General features: G+C 38.8%; 1 protein-coding gene across 2 annotated transcripts in view; it reads right to left on the bottom strand.

Moving 5' to 3' along the window:
• The window catches only part of MAN1A1 (mannosidase alpha class 1A member 1), a 138,622-nt gene that overhangs the window by 100,553 nt on the left and 13,248 nt on the right, over positions 1–24,821 (bottom strand). The gene's annotated exons all lie outside the window — the stretch shown is intronic.

The raw sequence follows: 24,821 nt of genomic DNA, 5'->3' as shown, positions 1-24,821 counted from the left end.
TGTAGGGAAACGAAAGCAGGATTATAATGTTGATTTAGCAAGAAGCAACAACAAATACCGACTTGAGAACATTCTCAATATTAAACATACTTAATTAAATGCTTAATTAAACTTATGCTGTATGCATTAGAACTATGAAACAGTCAATACAGAAATGACAGTGGCCCTGTTTTCTGGGTGGTAGTGATATAGTTACTGTAAGAAACGTGTTATATTTTAAATGGATATAATTCATTTTTTATATAACAGTGTTGCATGTCATGTCAATTCCATGTCTAACCAGTTGATCTCTACAGCTACCTTTATGCTTATGATCAAAACATATTAAAAATAATTAATTTTTAGTAAAGGAATTTATTGTGTTATATATAAATTCAAGTAAGACATTTTTCCATTAAGCATATAACTCTGAAACCAAGTGAAGTAAACCTCCTACAGCAGGAATTTTTAGGGTGAGAATTAAGCTCAGGGTAGCTTTCAGAGTCTGGCAGAAACTTTTTTTGCATCAAACTAGCTGGTTTAAACTCGGTATGGATAATAATGGAAGAATAAAGCTAAAGTGGGCAGGCAGAACACCAAGGAGAGGTTTTGAGGTTATTACGATACAATCTTCTATGACTATAAATTACTGTATGCACCTGTAGCTACTGTCACATGTCATTTTGCACAAATAATAGCAGAGAACTTTTACAACTAAGCATATCACTACAAAAACATGTTTAGCATAAAAATAAATACCCCTTTAAGAAAGTGCCTCAGGAAACAGCGCACAGCAGCTCTGCACTAAGAGCAGAGGACATCCACATCAGAAATCAGGGCAGCAGATTGACTCAAGGACACCTCATGCTCTGTACCACCACTATCAGCCAGACTTAACCCAAACTGCCCTTTCTGGAGGTGGCCCAAGTGCACAGCCAGAAGACCACCTGTCCCTCCCCAAGCACACTTCGAGGACAACACACACAGCTCTCAGGCCTGGTAAAGGACCACTGCCACTCCAGCAGGTCCAATAGCTCCCTTTACCAACCACCACCTTCCATGCCTGCTCTGGAAGAGTGCTTCTTTAAGGGCCACCACAAGCAGCCTGACTTCATGTAACAGAAAGATATTGCCTTCCTCTCTGCTGTCCTTCCTCCCCTCCTCCACAAGACAGAGCAGCGCTGGGAATGCCAGAGGTCATCTTCTAGACAAAAAGTGACCATTTCAGACCTTTTCAAAGATACTGCTTCAGGCTGTCAGCTGACAACCCTGCTCTGCCATTGCTTTCAGACCTCTTCTTTGAGGCCATGTGTGTCAAGGACAATTCTGTTAAATAACAATTATAATCCTAAATTTAAAACAACAGCCTTGGGACAGGCTGATAATAGTAATCCTGTACTTTCTTTCTCCCTCCTTCCTTTGCTGAAATCACATAGAGAAATCATGTCAATTAAAAATCTGCATTAAACCAGGCCATAATAAATGACAACAGATTGTTTAGGGCAGTGCTACACTTGTGAAAATAAGGGTTTATTTGCTACTTGTGGAAGCATAAATGCACATCTCTCCTGCAGGAAGATTCAGGGATGTTAAATTACTCTAGAGCACTTACAGGTCCAGCTTTACAAATACAAAAAAATTGGCACCTGCATTTAATATGTGAGCATTTTCAACCAGAAGGTTAGCCTGGAGTCAGATCTCAGCTGAAAGGCAGGAAGAGGCTCTGTGGAAACTGTCTTAGGTCATGGATGGAACTGATATGCCAGATGGTAGGAGCAGTGTCCCTTGCTTGATTTCACTGAAAACCAGCTTAGGAGCTCTCCCAACAATGAGGCATTCTGCCTCAGTGCAGAACTGATTATAGGCTACCAAGTGGTAGACTTTATGCCTATGGAGCATTCCCTATCCCTGGCTACAGAGACCAAGATCACATGAAACTGATCATTTGGCCACAGCATATTTTCTAATTTACTAACTGAAGCTTTCCAATAATTTTGCATATTGTACAAGAAAGATTTATTCTGCTCTGCTACCACGTGCCAGACCTGCAAGCTCAGCTTTAGATATTAACGTACAAATTCTCAAAAGATTTCAGGAAGCTAAATCCTGCCCTGCCCTGCCAGCCTGACATTTGCTGTGCTTTGCCAAAGCTTATTTTCTCATAAATTCACATCTGAATCTTTTAATTTAATACAAATCTGGGAACACCACACAGAAGAGTTCTTTTTTTTTTCCTTTTTTTAAACTAAACTTTTAATTCAGTGCTCCGAAAAAGTGCCTAAAGATGCAGCATTATAAAAGAACTAAAATTGCTCAAGCCAGTACTGCCATAGTCCTTCCCTTTTCCTCTTCTTTCTCTTGCATAAGAGATGTAATGCTCACCTATCCCCACACCTATCCCCTATCATTTCAGGATACAGAAACTTCTGCAAATGAATTTTTTGTCCAGGGAATCAATTTTTGTCCTGTCTCATTCCCCAAGACAGATTGCCATGAGTATCAGAGTTACCTGTGGGGAAAATAGGCAGGAACAGCTCCAGAGCTAGTACAATTCAACCAGAACAGTCACAAAGTGCGTGACGCTACAAGATGTCCCATATGTACTCAGCTGCCTTTAGTTTTTCCAACTGATTGACATTTTGATCTTAACAGAAACCACTTCAATTACCCTGCTGTTAGTCAACTCCTAGACAGTAAGATAGGAAGCTAACCCACACACTAGACAATACCTTTTAATAATATTTATTATTGCATGTTGATGAAACAACCACATTTTGGGGTTTTTCCAAAATGTTCTCCCATTTTGCTGAGTCTAACCACTCAGGTACATTTGTGTATTAATATAGAAAGTCTATATTTAATTATAGAAAGCTTAGATTTAGGTAGAAACACCAAGCTTAGCAAGTAAGTTTCCTCCTAAGAAAATGCACATCCTTACTTTAGACATTTGGTAGTTCACGGACATAACATCAAAAGCAAAATGCAACTCCAAAAGCAGTCACTGAGCCCTCTAGTGTTTCAAAAGGACAGGAGTTATTCCAACTAGACACAAATGTTAATGATTATTTAGCAAAAAGTTACTAGGACTCAGTGTTACTGTACTTACTGGGCAAATCACCCGTAGATATAGTAGCCTAAAAAAACCTCCAACTTAATAAAAATCACCTTCTGGACAAGTGAGTTTGTGCTTCTAGCCTAGCAAGAAGTCTCAGTTTCTAGAATTCAATATATCAGAAACACTCTACATGCTTTTCCCCTCGTGGAAATTATAAAATTGTATTAAATTCCCTACTGAATGAATTTCTGATTTGTCAAAAGCTTTATTATCTACATAAGAATAAAAAAGTTCTAAAATATTCAGTAGCAATTTGAAGAGACCCAAGCTTTGCTTAGGCAGAACTCCTAGCACTGATAGTTCAGGAGTTAATTTTAACAGCTTGTTTGAGAAATCATTTATCTTTGCAGTCTTCACCTATTTGCATGAGATATCCCAAAATCAGTGTCTCCAGATAGTTTCATGCACAAATGCCCTTCTGATCGTGATTCCGATACTTGTGCAAGTACTGTTGATTACTTTGAATGTCTACATAAATATCACAGTTGCTGAGAATACCTGTATTTCTCCACATTGTGGATCCTGCTAAAAAGGCAGTTCCTAATGATGAAGAGTTTAATGGCTTTTTGACCAGATAATTCCATATACTCTCAAACTCCTCTACAGTGTAACTAATGAAATTATTTCAGCCGAGTGATTTCAAATAATTCTTTATTAGTCCTCCAGGATGTCAATAGGCAAAGTTACATTTACATAGACATAGTCCTCAGTCCTTCTAGTTTTACTAAGGTATGTTCAGTGAAACTCCAACTCTGTAAGAGTCTTGACAGCTTCCTGGGAAGCCCCCTGTCTAAACTGGCCAAGTCTGTTTCCAAAGGAGATCTAAACTCAGGACACTCAGGAGCAGCAGCTGAAGGCTTGACTAGCCTAGCACTGTTTCCTTGGTAAGCTGGCTGCTTTTACATCTTCAGAAAAAAATGGGGCACTAATCTTATCAAGTCAAAAAATGCCATAACACTACTCCAATTCTGTTGAAAAATAACAAGTATGCTATTTAATTAATAACCACAAATTGGTATCAGTTGGAAGAAAGAGGTGGAAGTCTGATGTGCGCAGAAAGACCTGTGCATTTCTTTAACTCTAAAGGGAGCATTTTGACATATAATTTTAAAATTCTTCTCGACCTACTGAACACTGAGATTTGTCCTCCAGAAGCAAAAACAAAGACCTTTTCTACAGCTATTATGCTGTCCAACCAAAAGATGATGATAATGCACTCCCATTTGCTGGCATTTTAGTTACTGCTATTTTCCAAAGCATTCTAACACAACTTCTACAGAGGACACGTAAGTCACATAATGTGTAAAATACAGTTCTATTCAAACAAGAGTAACCAACAGTTCAGGCAGTAAATGTTGCCAGAAAACAAGAGCAATGCTAAATCAGCACAGTAACAGCGGTATTTAGATGCAAACTACTGCAGTACCAGGTGGAGAGAAAATGGTAAGAACTTATTAAGGTTTATTTTTAGCTGTTACATACAAAAAGGTCTTCAAGAAACTGATTCAAGCACCTTCTAGAACTGGGGTAATTAAAAAAAAAAAATACATTGCTTGAAATAGTACCATCCTGATCTTCAGCAGAGCCATTTAAACCATGTCAAGACAAGGGAGGAAGGCAAAAGACTAAGGTACTGGAAGACCAAGAAATGAAGAGCAGTTAAAGCAAAACTCTGAAAAGAACACCAAATTGCTTGTCTAATCTACTACACTCTCAAAGTTACCCTCACTTTTAAAATCTTCCTTACCAGAACTACTTGTTCACTCAGTCTAGTCCCCCTGAATCTTCTCTGCTTCCTGTTGATGAAACTAAACCTTCATTCTTTCACAGCACAAGCAAGGGAAATTAAGAAAGTTCCTAGAATTAGTAAGAAACCTCTACACATGTTCCACTTAAACTTTTCTCCTATAAAAAACAACTTGCACAGCTGATGCCTATACTGGGTCTGGCCAGGCTAGAGTTAGCATCCTTCACACCAACCCATTTGGAGTTCTGAATTTGTGGCTGAAACAAGTGTTGGTAACGCCCCTTTTCCACCCCACCAGATGGGGGGAGTAGCCAAGAGGTTGGGTGGGGACACAGCTGGGACAGCAGACTCCAACTAGCCAAAGGGGTATTTCCTGCCATGCAACATCGTTTAATTTAAACTGAGGGAGACAAAGCTGGAGGAGTTTTCCAAGGTGACAGAAGCTCAGAAACTGGGCACCAGTCTGCTTGTAGGAGGTGGTGAGTGATCGTCTTTGCAACATTTGTCCCTTCACCTAATAAAAAACCTTTATCTTTGACCCACCAGTTTTCTCACTTTAAATCTTCCTGTTTTCTCCCCTAGCCCACCAGGTGGGCCAGCAGCCAAGCACTGGCACAGCTGCTGGCCTAGGTGAACCCTCCAAAATGTCTCGTAGTGTCTCCAGTGTGGGAAATTTGTGACCACAACACAGCCCCCAGCTGGCTTCTTCACTGTGATGACAATATTACATTAACCATTAGCAAAAACTCAAGCTTCAGAAGGCCATACTTTTATTTTCTATCCCCATTACTGTAAACCAACAACTGAACATAAATGAGACTTGGTGAATCAGAACCATGAAAGGGTTGTAGCTGGAAAGGACTACTGGAGGTCACGTTGTCCAGCCCCCCTGGAAATAACTATTCTCAACTTTTTCCAGTCCACAGGTATCAGCCAAATTGCCATACAGCTGAAAAACTTCACAAGTATTCCAAAAACCTGTTGTTAGTAAATGTAACAGTACTTTGAAGGTACTATCACCAATCAGGATTGCCCTGTGAAATATCGTATTACCTCCTTCAGCTGATTCACTAGCATTTTCCTAAAATCAAGCTGCATATATAATTCTGTTTTATATACTCCTACAGAATCTGCTGATTATCACAGTGAGTAATTTTTGGCAATACGCAGCCTGTTTTTTTTATTTTAGCTACCAAAAGTGTTACATTTGTGTTTCATCAGCTTCATAATGGTATTTAGTGCAATAATGCATTTCTAAAGAAATAGAAGTTATTAACTGAGTTTATTTATCTAGTCTTGAACAATTTGCATCTTGGAAACATGAAGTAATAGGTGAACTTTCTCTGAAACTCAATACTAACACTTTTTTCCTAGGATTAGGAAGCAGAGCTACACTGTAAAATCATTTGACAATTTCCCTTGTTTCAGAGCATGTCCATTGTTACTTCTGTCATTACTCACTATTACTGCTTTGGTAGTTCTTCAAACCCTGTATTTCAGTATTTTCTTGTAGTCCTGCATGCAGTTTTAAGACATTCCATCCTGAAGTGTCTCAATCACTAACAACTCCTTTAAAAATTAAATGGATTCTTAAAGTAATTTTTGTCACAATCTGCAACTTTTTACCCTGCTCAGAGTTGCTCTGTAGGGGAAATTCTAGGTGAAGATGTAGGGTGAACACCCTACAGCAGAGTTCTACTGCAGTTATTTCTTTGCTTCTTAGTTCACAAGCTTCCCTAAGCAAACACACAGATCGATTAGGAATGATACATAGCAGGTTTTGGGGTTGTTGGTGTGTTTGTCTACTGGTATGCTAGACTGCTGACATTAGTTTTAAACAACTTTTTGTTAAAAACCCCCTCAAATTTAACTTCTTGACTGAAAACCCAGGTTCACTATAAAACTAGATAAAACTGGTTTGTATTTAGGTCAGGTTTTCTGTAGGTAGAATTGTGTCTAGGTTTTTATTTCAAATTAAAAATTGGCATTTACAGTCAACAGAATCTTATCCTAAGCACTTCATTTTTAGTTACTATTTATCGTTTCAGAAACAAAGCTGTAAAAAAAATCTCAAATATCCGAAGAAGCTTAATCTCATTTGATACTGTTTACTTTTATTTTTTGAATCTGACAGAAGATACAAATGACAGCATACTCCCTTTCTCTACCAGCAACAGAAATTTGTTTTTCTCCTTCAAGACATGTAAAATAAATCCTGTCACTAAGAAACTTCTTACATATATATAACCACTTCGTATCTGTCAGCAGGAAGATCATTGCAAATCAGGAGCTTGACAGATTTCTGGTGTTTATAACCTCATTCCCTAATGGCATCATCCCGAGTTAAAAGCAAGCTATACACTGTCAATGTTTAACAGTCACTCCCAAAGTGTCACCGTTTCCAATTTAGCAGGAGGATGACAACCATGCTACAAAGCCCATGGAGGCTGGAGGGGTTCCTGTGAGTGCTTCCTGATGGGACTTCTACTTAGCCAAGGAAACCCCCTGGAAGGAGACTTTTGTATTAGTTAATGGGCTAGTAACAACGATTCCCAGTTGCTGTTTCCCAGTAAGAAGCAGGTAGAGATTTGGGAACATTTAGAAGCCTGCCATTTAGCTCACAGCTTCATTTACACAGTCACTGGAATGAAGGACTTGAACAACTCAGTTTCATTACCAAGTAGGGGAAATACCTACAACTCTTAAATGACAATAGAGCTAAGGTAGCCAAACTGATTTTCAGCATTCTCCATTAAGATTAAACTTACACATTGTATCATGAAATTATTCGTATGGTTCTGTATTCAGTTGCTCTGTATGAGAGGGATATGTGACCAAACTCCTGCAACTCCTCAGCATTTTGGGATCCCACATGTAAGTAATTTCTTGCCTGCAAAAATGAATTAAAACAAAATCTAAGGTCTGCATATTAAAAAAGGAACTAAGAGGGAAAATTAAAACATTAAGGACTAGGCTGAGGATTAATTTGTCATTTGTATTGCAAAGCACTTCAAAATCCTCAAATGGAAAGCCTGACAGAATTGCTAAGTATTATTCCCACATGTGTTAAGTTACAGATAAGCTTCTATTCTTATATTTTCTACTCCTCACAGTAGCTTGTAAGCCTCTTTAGTAGTGTATTAAACTATTCAACTAATATTCATCATATGAAGTTCTGGGCATCACTTGTTAACCGGGGATAGATGTAGCACAGTGCTTCATTCTGTTACACATTTTAAAAGGAATAAATTATCCTATTAATTCTGCAAAAATAATTCTAATTAAAAGGTAACTAAAAAGAGCAGGAAGTTTGCAGGTAACTATTTTCTACACTTATTCTGTTACTGTATATTTTATTTAATGCACGAGCACACAGGAAAAATGGGACTATTTCATGTAAGAAGTAAGAACAGCAGCCCCTACACTTCGATACATCTGCGTTAAAAAAAAAAAAAAAAAAAAGCAGCTATTTGAAAACAATTGTACAACATAGAAAGCTACTCAATGATAGAGAACAAGCTGTGTTTTACTAATTTGTCAGGCATATCTCTTTGCTGAACATTAAAGCACTTCTAAATGTATTTAATTTACAGAAAATTTACTAGGAAACTGGAGATACCAGAATCCTTTATGGTTAGTTTCTAAGTGAGAGCTGTGCTATAGTATTTTAACTATGGCACCATTAGAAGTCACAAGACAGAGAAATTTGAAGGAAGACCAGTTCACCTCCATTCTCCAAAAAAATTCAGCACAAGCTGGTATCTACACTCTGCTTCTTACCTGGCCATCCCAACACCACAAATAAAAGAAAAACAAACTACTTGGTGCAGCTCAGAAGAATCTTAGCTGACACCCATTCATTACTCACCAAAACAAAAACTAAGAAGGCAAGATCAGTGTGTGACCCTCCCCACAAAGAATGCTGGTTTTGCACATTCTGAGGCTGCAGGTCTGGCTAATTTCAGCCAAATGAAATTATCAATTTCAGGGAAAGAAAAGTAGTGTGGTTCAAAAACCTTGCCTGTATAGTTATTCTAATTTGTTACACCAGCATTCATCCTACCTTGAAACATCCAAAATAGTAATTTTCTAGCTCAATTTCAGATTTATTTAGTCAACTTAAGCTGCTCTTCACGCAATGGAATAGGAATAAAAGAGAGATGAAAAAAATCACTCTTTCCTTTTAAAACTGAGGTGTTTGGATGATTTATTTGCTTGTTTTTCCCCTCATGTAAGCTTGGACTTTTAATAGTTTTTCCCAAAAACCTATGCCTTGAAAGCATTAACATGTTCTCTAACTGCTTTGGCCTCCCCCTCTCAATTACTAGTGGGGGAACCAATGACACGTTCTCAGAAACTACACCAATGGAAAAAAACCACAACAAACACAAAAATATAGCATTGAAGTGTAGCATTATGAAATTGAGCATAGTTTACATTAATGTTGAAAATGCTCTATTTTCAACATGTTTCAGCTGCCAGTTATGTCTATATACATACACAAGAAGGAAATCTTAAATGAACTATCCAAGTCATCTAGTTACAAACAACAGTATAAAGAATAAGCTACAGAGGCCCCACCTTACAACTTAGCAACTGTTACGAAGATCTGCATTTCTGAAAAAAAATTGAAGCCTACAGCTTGTCACTCAAGACTACTGCATTTCTTCAAAGCTAAGTCCTCTTGAAACACTTAACAAAAATTCAGATGGACTCTTTAACAGATGAAAAATTACTTCCTTATTACTAGTGTAAGATGTAGATGATGTTTCTTCAGACAATCTATCATTTCAGCAGTTTGGATTTTTTTTTCTTAATCTCTGTGATAGAAAAATCAGTAATGCTCCAATGTGTTTGGTTTTTTTCTAAGGAGAGTTACTGATGGTCAATTTTTAAAGAACCAAATCACATAGGTGTCTTGTGCTAGGGAAACATTCATTAAGAGAAGCATATCATATCATAAAGTAACATGCAAGAACTCCAGTCATCGCTCATTACTGAGAGTAACCAGAAAGAAAGCTGAAGTATTTTCACTGAAAGTAGAAAAGCATTGCAGAGTGGTACAAAAAACTCAAGTATTTTTTTTTTATCTTATGCAGAATTAGTAGCAGCCTCTGAAGTTCATGCGTAATTTGACTGATGTCATAAAAGGGAAAGACAAAAGAAAGCAATTTGTGGAAATACTACTCTTATGAAGAACAGTGGTATACATACACTCATCCCACTCAGTGTCTTTTTTTTTTTTTTTCCTCCTGGTCTAGGTATGACTTGCTAGAGTTTCCAAGAATTCCCAAGCTGAATGATGTGAACAGCTAGGCTCTCACAACTACATGATACAATCATGCTTTTGTTCTCTATTTTTTTCCTGCCATACTTAAAACAGTTATTTGATAAGGTTTGCTTCTACTTAGGTTGTAAATAATTAATGGCACAGACTGTACCTCCTACTTGTTTGCTGGGTACCTGGCACTACACACAGCCACGCTGCTGCTCAAGTTCCCAATCTCAGCAGGGGTAATGCAAATAAAAAATAAGCACAGTTCTATGCAGTACAACATATCCAGATGAAATTATTAACATCAAAGTGATTCAAGCTGTTGTTTCAGAGCACAATTAAGATCCACAAAAAGGAAGTAAGGTGGATTTAAAGAGCCTGTTTATTCTTCTTTCCCACATTTTGAACTCGCAATCTCCCCTCCCACGTTTCTAAGTTTTACTCTGCTGCTAAAGTCAGTAAATAACAAATTTTTGTCCACCTTATTGTATGGAAAGTGTAGGTATATCTAGGCCTACCCAGGATGTATTTCAAAACAAAACCAAACAAACAGGAAGAACAGCCAAAAAACCAACAGCCTAACAGAAGTTTCTCCCTGGCAGAATTAAGTCTACATGCACCCTACAATCCTGTTTCCCTACCAGGGCACATGTCAGAAACTGGGAGGGACAAGAGAGCATCCTTGCTGATAAGAAATTTTAAGTATGACAGGAATGCCAGACTGGCACCGAAAAGCAAAATTTCAGTTGTATCTTCTAAGTGCAATTCTTCTTTCACTGTATTTTCTTTTATTTATTTGTATTGTTTTGAAGCAAGTATTTTAAAATGCTTTTTTCATAGTAGGGTGGGGTTTTTTTCTTAAGGAAAAAGTATTAAAGAGTGAGTCATGCATTATGAGTAGATTTGGGACTACCACTAACCTAGTTAAGTAGCTTACAACAGTAAGTAAAAACACAAGCCAGTTATAAAAAGTACTAGATATCAGTTAACAAGAAACTTAATATGCTTGATGTCACTGAATTCCTAAAATGCAGGGCACTTTGAGCTTTCCAACATACAATGTACCGGCCATATTTTCCCATTCCAGGCCACCAGCTTTTGAAAAGAGGCCAGAGTAGACAACATAAAATAATTATCCATGTACCACTAATTGTCAGCTCTAAGAACTTTCCTCCTCTTCCCCTGCCCCAAATGAGTTCTTCCTTTCCATTCCCCTCTCCTCTCTCCAGCATTCAGCTAAAGAAGCCGAATTACTCCACTGCTAAAGCTCATTATTGTGGCCACAGCTGAACTGCACTTTCAGAAGTCAGAGAGCCCATTCCCTGGAAAGTATTTACATAGATTAATCTGATACACAGTTGCTGCAAGGATCAAGGGCTAAGTCTGCATTATTACCACTACCCTCAGGGAAGTATCTTCAGCCTAATACCTGAAATCAGAGCAAAAGGATTGGGCTCTTTCCCAACAGCTGAAAACCAGTTACACAGAGGTCAAAAGCAGACAACATTGGTTTATGATTTTTTTTTTATTTTTTTTTTAAATCCTTCGAACATCTTTATCAGTGACCTGGAGGGTGTGACACAGAGAACCCTTATCAGTGTGCAGGTGACTCCAAGTTGGGGTTGGGAAGGGAAATCCCATCTAGGAGTCAGGGCTGCCATTCACAGTGGCCAAGACAGGCTGAGGGAACAGGCAAATGGGAAATTAATGAAATTCAGTGGAGAAAAATGCTAAGTCCACAATCCCTGCCAATGTTAGGGGCTGGGGAGGGCTGTTCTGGGAAGCAGCTGTGCAGGGAAGGTGCTGGGGCTCTGGTGCACAGAGAGCTGTGCATGCCCTAGCAGAGCCCGGGCAGCAGGACCACCGCCCACCCATCAAGGGACAGGACTATTCCTTGTTCTCAGGGCTCAAGAGACCACATCTATATACCGCATCTGAGCCTCTCAGTACAGGAAAGATATCAATAAACTGATGCAAGTCCAGTGGGGGGACCCCCAGGCTGGTCATGGCTGGAGCAGTTGCCCAGTCGGGGAGGGTGAAGGGTGGGGGGGCAGCTGCCAACAGCCCCCTATACCTGCAGGTAGGTGGTCAAGAAGAGGGAGACAGAGAGACAAGGGGCATTGGCTGGACCAAAGAAAAGAGGTTCAGATGGAACTGAAGGAAAAGGCTTTTCCTAGGGCCCAGAGGTACAGGCTGCCTCAGGTCAGGGTGTGCTAGATCCATCTGGCAGGTTTCCACGCCAGAGTGGGCACAGCCCTGAGCAGCCCAGCCTGACCTCAGCACCAAGCCTTCTGTGGCAGGGCTAGAGCAGTAACCTCCTCAGACCTCTAGACCAAGTTAATCATGCAATCCTATTAAATTCAGTACAGATTCCACATATTTAGGTAAATTTTACAGAGCAAGTAAACTGATCTGCTTCTCCCCACTGACAACAAGGACACAGCTTAAATTCCGGCCCAAGACTGTGGCTGTTTAAAATATTCCAGATGAGAATTATGAGTTGTTAAAAGTTTTACCCAGCCTTCAAAAATATTTCAAGGTATTTTCTGTCTTGAACAAACAACTTCGGCTATGCAAAACAGCACTAGCTCAGGAAGTTAAGAGCTATTTACTTCCTGCCTTAGTATAGAAAGATTCAAGAAGAAGAATTAAGATAATTAGACCATGGTGGAACATGACGAAGATCTGGTGTCATGTACAAATTCATGATTTCTGCCCACTTCATATTTACACATACTTATCTTGGTCAGGACTGATCAAACAGTTTATGCAGGCCTGCATTACACTTTAGAAGAAAATTATTTTAACAAATATTTATTTCTGCAGTCCTCAACCTATCTCCAGGAAAAATAGGCTGTATTGTAGCAAATTTTCTGAGCTGAAAATTTGTTGTTGTAGATTAGTCATCGCATCTCCCTGTACACACTGAAAGAACGACCACAACAGAAAACGCGTATCAGTTATTTTTCTTTAGGAGTTTTATCACAGCATTTATCACAGTTTACAACTGATATTGTAAACCAAAGTATTACCATTCTTTGTGTGACATTTCTTTTCCTCTTGAAACACATAATTACCTAGCCTGTGCATCCTGACATAACCAGTGCTGGTGAAGTTCCCAAGATACATGACACTCTTACCTCGCCTTCTGCTTATTTACATTGCCAGAGTATATACATGTTACAGATGGGACCATATTTGTAAGCTAGCTTTCCAGTTCATAGAAACACATCTGCAAAAAAGCAGCAAGACACTTGCCCAGCAGATGACACATACCTGCTGGTGCCTATAATCTCCTTCATTCAAGCTGGAGTTAAGGATGACAGCCTGGAAATGACACCTTTATATTGAGAAGTTTATATATGCAGTGAATCCTTTTGTGGAAGGGAACAATTTAAAAACAACCTTAAAAAGCTATACAAATCTTCTTGTATGTACTAAAAGTAATTTAACCCTTAGGTAGCATCTCTTCCAGTGCTATACCTAGCACATTAATGCTTCACACAGTATTTTTCTTATACATCCAAATGTTCCTCAGCAAGAAGCCTTTATAAATGAGGTAGCAAATTACAGTACATTAATATTTCATCAGCTCTACATGGTTTTGAAAAGAGCTGTCACGGGCTTCTAGAGAAAGTCTCTGCTCATGCTTTCATGACAGGCAAGAGAAATCAGATCCTCAGCTGTACTAGGAAATGAATGAAAACCATAAAACTGATAAGCAATTAAAACAGCCAAGATGAATAACAGTTCCAATCATCTCCTGGCAGTAGGGGATACAGAAAAGCAGAAAAAAATCAATTAAGAGGCATGGAGATATCTTCCTCAATGGAAAGGCTGAAAAATTAGTTCTACTTATTCGTAAACAGACAAAAAGAGAACAAGAAAAAGTGAAAGTCATACAGAAAGTAAGGGCTCCTCCTGAATATCTTGGTAAAAGAAAGGAGGAGAAAATGAAACACACAAACATTAGGTTTCTTACTGAAAAGGCAAACACTCAGGAATCAATGCCAGACGACACAGACAGTGACAACTTAATGGGATGCTGAAGGATTGAGAGAGCAGATGGTCATAGTAGCCCAAATTTCATACTGAATTTCCCAAGCTGTTAACAAAAAGTGCTTCATAGGCCTTATAGTTTTCTCAGCACAAATGCAGCATAATTCCAGTTTGCACTATCTGTAACACAGCTAATGGTGTGATGACTATCATGCAGTATGGTGTTATTAGGAGCAGACACCTTCCATCCCACTCACCCAGTAGAGACATATTCCCAAAATGGGCAAAAATTTTAGCTTTGCACTGCCATCTAAACTTACCAGCTTCTCAGCATATATGGTACCTCACACAAAAACACAGGGTATCATTACAAAATAAAGATAGGCTGCTTCTCCATAATACAATACAGTAAAACAACTATCTGGAATTTCTGTTCCTTCCTACGCAGGAAGGGGGAAGCCAGCTGTAGAATTAACAGACCTGCAAGCTTGGAGAAAGGAAAGACTGTGGATGAGACTTGCTTTTCAAGCACACACTAGTCCCTTCTTTTAAATCTCATGCTTTTTTTCAGGCAGATATGTAAAACAACACAAGCTTCCCAGCTTAGCTCTGTTGATTCCACACTTCATTTGAAGTTCCTTAAAGGAGATCAGCTTAAAACTACAATACGAGAGAGACAAAACCTGTGCTCTCCCTAAAACTATTTTGGATAGTTCAGCTTAATCTATTCAAAATTACCTAGGGAGTTTGCTGCAGATGTTTCTAAGAAATACTTTGAAGATAAGACCTGGAAAAAGTGAAACCAAAACATCCAAATCATTCTAATAACTTCAAAAAAATAATACCTATGTCAAGTCATGTATCTACAAAGTGTCTGGTAGAGTAGAGCTGCTGGCAAAGTTCCTTGTTTGAAAATCCTACTGTCTGTGTTTAAAAACCAGCTCCCCATCCCTCAGCAAAACCAAACAAAAAACCAAAACCACATCAACTTCACTTGTTGTGGACAGAAAGCTGAATTTGACGTCCCTTCCAGGCAGGCTGATGGCTGAAGAGCAGGGCAGGCAGGGACTAAGCTCCTCCAGCAGCCTGCTTGACAGGTCCTGTCAATTTTCATTTCTGGTTTACTGGCTGCTCATGATTTCTAAATTTTAAAGATTCTGGGTTTGGGTGAAACATTTTTGGAAAATAGCTAAATTGTCCTTTTGTCTCACTTCCCTAGATCTCAAGTTTTCCCACTATCCAGCTCTGAGCTTCATCTCTTTTCCAAGTCTACTATTTTCCAGCTAGCAAGTCCCTAATCTCCAATTAAAACACCTGTGGTTATCCCAGTAAAAAGACTATAGGAAATCCACATCCACATCTATAGTTACGTAAACACTGAGGTATTTTCAAACTATGTTATTTTGCTATCTTTTCTGAGGCACAGACACAGAGGATTACAGACTACAAGAGTTTCTGTACATCAGGGTAGCATGCAAATGGTACACCCAAGCCTGTGGTGCCTCTAACAAGATAAGAACATCAACAAGTGTGAAATGCTACAGATAAGAGAGGAGAAGCAGTGTCTGTGCAGATGGCTCACCCTGTGCTGTGGCACCACTAACACGACAGAAACACCAGAAAGGGCGGGCAGACACTAGAGATAAGAAAAGGGGAGTGCTAGCTTAACAGAATTTACCAGGCAACAGAACTGAGGTCAGTGGGAAAGGAAAACAGGGCTGAGATGTTAAATTAGGAAGTGATGAGGATGATAAATGAAAATAACTTGAAAAGGAAAAAATGGGAGAATTTAATAGAAGGGGAAACAAATCAGGTGCTTGAGAGCAGATTATCAACGCACCTTGGTACTAGATAATAAATCTGTTGATGCTCTGGTCACATCTGTGTTTGACTTACACAGTGAGGAGGAAGCTGGATGCGTCTCCCTCCTGTCAGTGAGGGAACAGTCAGATGCCCTGATGACCTAAAAACATACAGGAGGGAACAGACCTTTCCCCGTGTTTATAGCTCATTAACTGAGAATTTGGGTAATATTAATGTAATTCTATTGAATCCAGGTAGGAGTACTCACTGTGACATTCGGATATAATCTCAGCATCTACCTTTTTTGGGTTGTTTTTCTCTCTTAAGAACAGATTTATCTCAGTGTAAGGCAGGCAGCAACCACTCCAGTTCTCAGAAGATCCCCGACATAAAAAATCACTGCTGGATGAGAGTCTAAAGGGCTTATCTACTGCAGCTTCCTATCCCTAATAAAAGTTTAGGAACAGTATAAGCAAACAAAAATAGCCCCTGTGAGTAAGAGGAGTGTTCAGAGCTTGAGATCTGGGGATGTTCAGAGCCAGATGTGATGCTTGTGTGATTAATAATCCCCAGTAGAGTTTTCTTTCATTAAATTACTTAACCATCCTTTGAACTTGCTTTGATATTCACAACATCCTGTAGGAAGGGCTCCACAACTCTACAACATAATATGTAAAGAGCAGGTTTGTTCTGATTTTATCACCTAGTGGTTTCATTTGATGTGCTCCTACATTCAACAAATGTGAATATTTCTCTGAATAGGCTTAAATAACACAATTTATGTCTTATAATCACTTCCTCCCAATGACGCTACTTTCCTGGAAAACACTGAATCTATTTAATCTTAACATTTTGAAACAAAGTATAATTTTATTATGTATGTTGGTAAAGATCATCGTCATGGAGGACAGACTGACTGTTAGAAATGTGTAATTTAGCTTCCTTCTAATTATCTACTATTTGTGTATTAGAAGGAGCTGAAGTGCTTTTAAGTTTGCATAGCTTAGTTCCAATGCAGTTCATTCTCTGAAATGCTTCATAAGACCCAGCCATAAAAACCTTACATAAGAGAGTCATGTGGTATCACAGCATCCAGTTTCCACCCTACGTTCATGAGCAGAACCCTTTTACTCATACTGACATGCAGGTTACCTGCCTACAATCTCACTGTCTCCATACACTTACTGATTTCAGAAGCAAATTACAGAAATTCAGAGCTTTTAACTTTTAGGGATTCAAATATAACACTTAGCATATTAAACTTACATGCCTTAGAGATGACAGTTAAGGACAATAGAGGCTTCAGTCCTTCTAAGGATATTACATGTCTCCACAACTACACAAAGCTCCCTTTTTGAGCACAGAAATGCCATATACAAGCTAGACAGTTTCTTAGTCTTCTGAAAACTGCAGTATGTTTCATTCCTATACCTTACTCTTTTGTAACATCTCCCTTCAAAAATGAAAGGGGAAGAAATAGTTGTTATTCTAATAATACATTTTCACAAAAACGTGAAATGTTTCACTCTGACATTAAAGGATTTGAGAGACATCTCATTTCTTCCAAATGCTCCCCTGCTGTTGTGGTTAAGCCTAACACAGAAAAACTACATCTGTTTCTCATTCCAAGGTTTCCATCCTGTAATGACCACTCGAAAAGAAAACCATCACCAAAAAATGCCCCCAAAAAACCAAAAAGCCCCAACAAAACAAAACACCTCTTGACATAGCCATCAGTCTGTCTTCTCTGCTTTCACAAAATGCTAAATTGTATTTTCCACATGCACAGGAGATGATTGACGACACATAAGAGAGCTCATCTGCAAATCATTACTTGGATCCATAACAACAATTTTTTTTGTTTATTTGTTTCTTTTAAAACCAGGACAGTTTGGAAGGTCCTAGCATCACTTGTTTACAATAGAACACAATGCATTGTGGTTGTTCCTGTGAATCATAAAAAGCAAGCCCCACCACCCTCTACATTTACTGATTTAGGTCTGCCAGGCACACAGAATACTTCAGGAATCTCTGTTTGACTGCACAGGCTTACAAAGGCAACCTGGAGATCTCTGCTCTGGCAAATCCAAGTTAATTTTAACAATTCTTTCTTGATTTGGAGCATGTTGCTAGGAACTACTTCCGAATACCCCAAAATACCTCACTGCTCTTCATTTTTAGAAATTAAGTATTGCTGGGACATATCTGTATACACACCATTTTTGAGAAGTAAAAGGAAATCTTTTTTTAAAAAAGGTATGGTATTAATTTAGAACCCAAGCAACCTACAGTTCACTACAGACAGACAGCAGGAGATTTAATTCAAAAGTCTCCTGACTTTTCATCTCCGTTTTTTCATAGGTTTATCTCATAAGTATTTTATGAAATAGTAAATCTGAATATATTTGAAATACAAGCTGAGGACTGCTACAAAGAAATGTGTGTCAAAGTCAAAATGTGACTCCTCTATACCATTAACATGCTACTTTCTAACAGGGAGACAGAACTTGTTCTAGCAGGTAAATTACCTTCTAAAATTGCAGTCAAAACACAGGATGATGCATGGCCAGGAGATTCAGAATCAACATAATAAGTTTGTCACTTAAATAAAAAGCTACTGGTCCTAAGCATCATTTAAAAAAAAAAAAAGTTCTGTCAGATCTCTTACATAAAAGGTAAAACTATCTCTAAAGGTGGAAACTTCATGACGTTATGAGTGAGCAGAGTACCTGAGGATGGGAAGATATGCTTTGTATCTACAACAGAACTCCACACCTGGAAACTCAACACTGTGCCCCATGCTAATGGACTACCACTGATTTTCCTGGCACAGTAAGAGATCTTAACAGTAATGGCTAGTCCCCCAAAAATTTTATATGTAGTTACAAACAGGCCAGATTAAACCTATCTAAAAACTTTCAGCTAGCATGTTTAACTAAGAGTTAAAAATTTACCTCTACTAGACAAGGAAGACAATGAAGTGCTGATGTGAATATTGAAGAGGAAATCCTATTGTCCCATCTGTCAGTCATAAAAACAAACAAGCCAACTCTATCACTGCCTTACCCTGCTGAACAGAAGAGATTCATTTCCTTGTATTCTACTTGTACCCATTAACAGCCTATATTCTTTTTAAGCCTGTCACATTTTTGAGGAGAAATCAGCTCTTAGTCAAGTTCTTTCACATGTACTAGCATAGTAGCTTTGATGAAAGCTACTAGGCAGTGTGTTAATCTGATATGGACTCTGAAGTAGGTCACTAACCATTGCTCCAGCTAAATTCAAACAGACCCCTCCAGAAGTGTCACATGGCTGAAGTGCTGAAGCCTGGAGCTTTTAACATCCTATCCAAGAGCAGTGAGATGTGGCAGAAAAGCTTCTGGGCTGTCCAATACAGGCAAGAAGGTTTTTCCCTAGTGCTTGGTGCTACTGGAGTTTGTCTTGCAACAGGGCCTCCGGCCAACAACTGAAAACCAGAGAGTAGGCCAGTTGTCAGTCCCAAAAACATATCACTATAATTAAATATGCAGCAGCTCAGACTTTAAATTCCTCTACCTGACTCCATGCCTACTTTGTGTATCATGCTACTGCTGCTTGCCAATTGGCAAAACCAGAGGCTACAGCAAGAAACTACCAAGTTTAAATACCGAGCAAGTATTTTTGAGGATGTTTAAAGTCGGCATCAAATGTACATACCTGCTTCTAAAAGTCAATAAAGCCTGTTGGTGCAAGTTAGTGCTGTAATCAGACTGCAAACTAAACCCAAGGGGTGTCATGCAGAATGGAAAAAGAAGGGTCTGCAAGACAGGCAGTGCATCGGAAATACATCTGCATTTGAATTTCCTGGCAGTATTAAACAAACTCAGATTCAAAAATTACAATCTTCCAAAACACACGCCCTGAAAAACACCTGTAATATTTGCAGTCTGGTGTTTTTTTCATTGATTTTAAGATAAATTGTTTACTGCTTTATTTCTTCAGAAGGGCAATCCCTGTGGAGCAGCATTTGCCTTGTTTGAAACTCAGAGATATGGCCATAAGGAAAGGAAGCATTTATCCACTACAATGCCCCAATTCTTACCTGTCTCTATTTTCAATACTAAAGAAGGGATATTAGAATGCTTTATGAAAGCATTGGGAAAAGACACTTTTGTGACATCATGTCATAGGTATCCTTAAAAGGTATACAGTGACAGAGTTTAATCTCTCACCCCAGATGCAAGGATCCGCTGGTGATTCCATATGTATAAACTTCTGAGGGTACATACATACATACACACATACAATATATGCATATTCTTCTGGGGAGCAAGCTACTGCAATTAGTTTGGTCATGCAATATATGATTTTTACAGATGAAAGTAAAGTTTAGTTTTAGTTAGCTTGGCTTTTATCCACACTGTAAAGCAAATGCAGGAATATCTGTTGATCGTAGGACTACAGCTTGAAGAAAAAGTACAAATTTTCCACAATCCATATTCATTTCCACAAACATTTGGCCCTGCAGACCAAAAGGCTTGGCACCAAATGCACATATTTTCTATGATCAACACCAGCACGTGCACTCTCCCTTCAGGGAAAAAGATTTTTCAGCAGCAAGGTGTGCGCTGAAGAAACGCTGGGTTTTTGGTGAATTTGTCTCCAGCTCTGATCTAGCAGAGCCATGGCTGGTTAGATTTTTAAGTGCACTGCCAAAGTCCCAGGGAGAATGAAAGGAACATGGGTTTGTGCTGATTTAGGGAAAGTAGCTGACTGTATAGATCTTAAAAGGTTGTGAAGACATAAAAATTACTTTGTTTTCCTCACAGTATATATTTTCAGAATTTATCTGTAGAAACAGAATCAAGTAGGTTTAGGGATGGATGCAAAAATAAATTAAAATTCTGTGAGAAAAAACAAAAATATTTCTAACTTCACCCAGAGGTATTACTGAGGTCACAGCTACTTCAGTAACACTAACCGTATCACAAAAGCTGGAGCACATGAATGAAACTGAGTGATATCTCCAAGTGACAGGGATTAACTATGTGGATTAACTCTACAAATTAATTGTTATCTAAATCCTTGTATAAAAAGCTGATCAGGAACTGTTGATTAGGATTTTCAGTAAGCTATAAAATAGTGAATAAAATCTATTTTTTTTAACATGTAGTGACTTGCAAGCAAATTCTGTTCTTATCCTAAGAGGTCTATATTTAACTAGCCGTTGCTCTTCTGAAGATGAAAAATGTTATTTATTCCTAGCAGTCCGAAGGGCAAAAGGTAAAATATATGAATAATAAAATATTTTACCAGGCTTCATACAATAGTTATTAGTACACCTTCATGTACAGTTATACAGTGAGTTTCAGGAGCTACGTTTCACCATCTAGTGGGAGGTGTCCCTGCCCATGCAGGGGGGTTAGAACTAGGTTATCTTTAAGGTCCCTTTCAACCCAAACCATTCTATAATTCTATGATCTGAGCAGCTAAACACATCCTTCTCATTCAGCAACCAAAATGAGAGCCTTTCACAGGTTTCAGACTCATATACAAGCCGGAATGCCTGTGAAACCTGGCTAATTACAGTATGAGCAACTACAGATTGAAAAGTGTACTACAACCCTACCTTTACCATGTTTAAGAAGATGGTAAAAAATTATAGTTTGACTCTGCTTCTTTGGCCATAATTTCACATACTAAGCAATGAGCTTTTTTATTAGTCTTTATTCATTAACACAAATATGTATTTATTTACACACATAAAGATACACACAGAGAGAGCTTCCTCCACTTTGCTCCAAACACTCTTATATGCTGCTTTCTTTGGTAAAATGTGGCATGTTCATGATGTTCCCAGTTATTAGTTCTCAGATGAAAGACGAGCAAGTTTTCCTTCCCATACTTTTCCTTCCTGTTGCTTCTTATCCTGTCAGAAAACTCAAGAAGTTTCTCTCCTCCTTCTATATGACCCCTTTGGGGAATGAAGTCAAGTCTATTTTAAGAAAAATAAGTTGAAATTTGAGCAGGGCTTTTTTGGGGGGAGCATGGTGGTGGCGGAAAAGACAGTATGTAACAAATCCCCAGCTGTTTTGACTACGGCAGGTACAATGCCCCCCCCAGATGTTTCCTATAAACAGCATATTTGAAACAGAATATTAAAGCACAGCAGGAATATCCAAGGGAAATTATGAATAAGTAATTTTGATTCTGATCATAGCATATTCACAGCTCATTTTACAGCCTGCACAAGTTCACCACATAACACAGGGCTAACAGCAACATTAAGTTGCCAAGTTTTAAGATTGTCATTATTGGTGAAGCCACAGTAAAACCAGCCACAAAATTCTTAAGGAAATGTTTCTTCATGTGGACATAACGTAGGGCTGGTAAAGCAGATGCCTGGTGTGTTTGACATGGAGGCAGTAGAACATGTCCCCATTTACTTGCACTGCAGTGTTCACAGAACATGGAGGACTTCTAAAGCTGGTTCTGAGCCACAGACTTGTTCCTTCCTTAGAAAAGAAATAAAACATGCCTATTTCAGAATAAAATAGGCATCAGAAAAATATTGTTTTCAAACAAAAGGGAAGAAAAAAACCCCACAAAATCCCCCATCACAGAACACAGTAATGGTTAATGAGCACACCAGGAAGCTATTAAGAAAGCCACTCTGAAATGAACAAGTTTAACACCTTGCCGTGCACTATTATGTGTTTAAAATACCCTTGTAATAGTTGTGTCCTTTGAGGTTCTTATGATCAAGACTACAGCTAATAAAAAAGGTTTTTCAATGCTCAGCACATACAAATCAGAAAATTGTTAATCTAAAATTTCTTTTCACCTGCAAAAGACCCAAGTGGTGTGATATCAATAGCTTAGACTACAGGATCTGCTCTACATTGGAAAGTGAAATGCTTAATTTTTCCTTCAAGTCACAGATCAAAAATGTAGAAGTGGAGGTGCAGCCACTGCTCACGATCTGGATTGCTAAACTGGATTCAAAATAACTTACTTTCCTGATGAAATGAAACCTCCATACACAGAAACTGTAGAACATTTAAGAAAAGAGAGCCTAATGATAGTTAAAACAAGCTTAGCTCATTTCCAAAACCTGGAGGCCCTTTTCCCAAAGATACTCAGTTCCTACCAAAAGTACTCATGTAGGTTTCACAGCTACCTTTTCACACTTTTGCTTTAACGGTCAAATAAAAACTATGTGATCCTCAACACAGGATCATAAAGCTTCGGCAAAAGTAAGGTTATATAGCCCCTGCTATAGCTGGAAAGAGCTTTGCTTCTCACATCACAAATTCGGAACAGGCATGTCAAACTGAAGGGATGCTCATGTATCACTATAATGCTGGAAACCTACCCTTCCAGAGTGACTAGTGAATTTGGACACTGAGAATGAGGCAGTATAAAGGAAGACTTCATTTTCAAGACCAAGCTTCTGTGACCGAAAATCAAATGCTGAAGAGTTCAACTCTCAGGTATTGGTGGTGCAGCGCAATAGTACAACCCTCCTGTAAAAATATTTACAGTGTCTGCAGTAAAGCAGGTAGTAAGTCATATAAAATACATGGAAATTTAATCAAAAAACACAAGTTTGTAAGCTAGTGATCAGACCTCTAAGGAAGAAATTTAACAGAGCTGTGATTTACATCTAATTTTATGGTCTCCATTTCAGTTACAATACAAACTCTGAACTCAGAACTTTGAACTGACAATATATGTCCCTGTTTCATATTTGCAATGTATAAACGTCAGATGATACTCTGATCAGAGGAATGCAGAGGAAAGACACTTCAAAAGACCACACGATTCTTTGATGGCATATCTCTCAGCCCATGTCAGTATCCAAGTAACCCATTTACACCACCAAAGTGGCAAAGCAGCAGTTGGGTTTTGTTTTCCATTGACAGCTTGTACTCAAAAATTACAAATGAGAATTCCCTATATGAAGCACATCTGTCTGTCCGGTAAACATTTCCTCATTTTTAAAAATGTATATATATATATGCTGAGTTAACATACAGGTGCCTGCTGGGCTTCCTTAATGAAAACAAAGAGAGGTAGCACAGATGAAATTTAGCCAGGAAGGCTACATGCCACTTTCCTCCACCACTCCTCCTCCCATAATAAAAGCTCACTTCTAAACAATTAATGCATTAATGACAAATGTCTAAACCCCAAATTTACTTAAATGCTAGACAGAAGATTCTGAAGGAACTGACAAAGACAAGTAATAAAAACTCTGGATGTCAGGGGAACAAGCTCAGTTTGCTAAGGGACTTGATCTGCAGAATCTCAAGTTCCCAGCAGGGCTAAGGTGCACGGGATACCTTGCTGACCTTCAGTGTCCCATAGCAGGAGAGGAGGGTGGCAGCATGAGAAGTGCCTGGCTGAGCCCCAAGCCCCCAGGGAAGCACACAGAGAGAGGGTGATCAGGGGCTGCCCTAAGGCAGTACAGAAGCACTGCCCAGGATCCAGGGAGAGAATGGAAGATCAAACAGGACAAAAGCCACCTCTACAGGTACATCAGCAACAAAAGAGGGACCTGCTGCTCAACAGGTTCAGAGAACTTGTGAGAAGGATGTGAGAAGGCTCAAGCACTCAGTGTGTTTAGCAGCAAGGCACACTCAACTCAAGTGGCAAGTGCCTGGGAAAAAGTGTCAGGTAAATGAAGACCAAGACAGGAACAGAGCACTCTAAGCAAAATGGGCACACACAAGTCTATGGGACCAGCTAAGATGCTTCTGACTACTGAGGGAGTTCACTGACACAAGGCCTCTTTAGATCACCTTTGAAAGGCTGTAGTAACCAAGGGAAGTCTATGGTAACTGAGGAAAAAAGCAAGAAGGAAAATCCAGGAAGTATAAGTCAGACAGCCTTATTCCAACCACTGGGAAGAAAATGGAGCA

The sequence above is a fragment of the Apus apus genome, chromosome 3, assembly GCF_020740795.1.
Source record: "Apus apus isolate bApuApu2 chromosome 3, bApuApu2.pri.cur, whole genome shotgun sequence".
Lineage (NCBI taxonomy): Eukaryota > Metazoa > Chordata > Aves > Apodiformes > Apodidae > Apus > Apus apus.
This window is presented reverse-complemented; position numbering and strand designations above follow the sequence as displayed.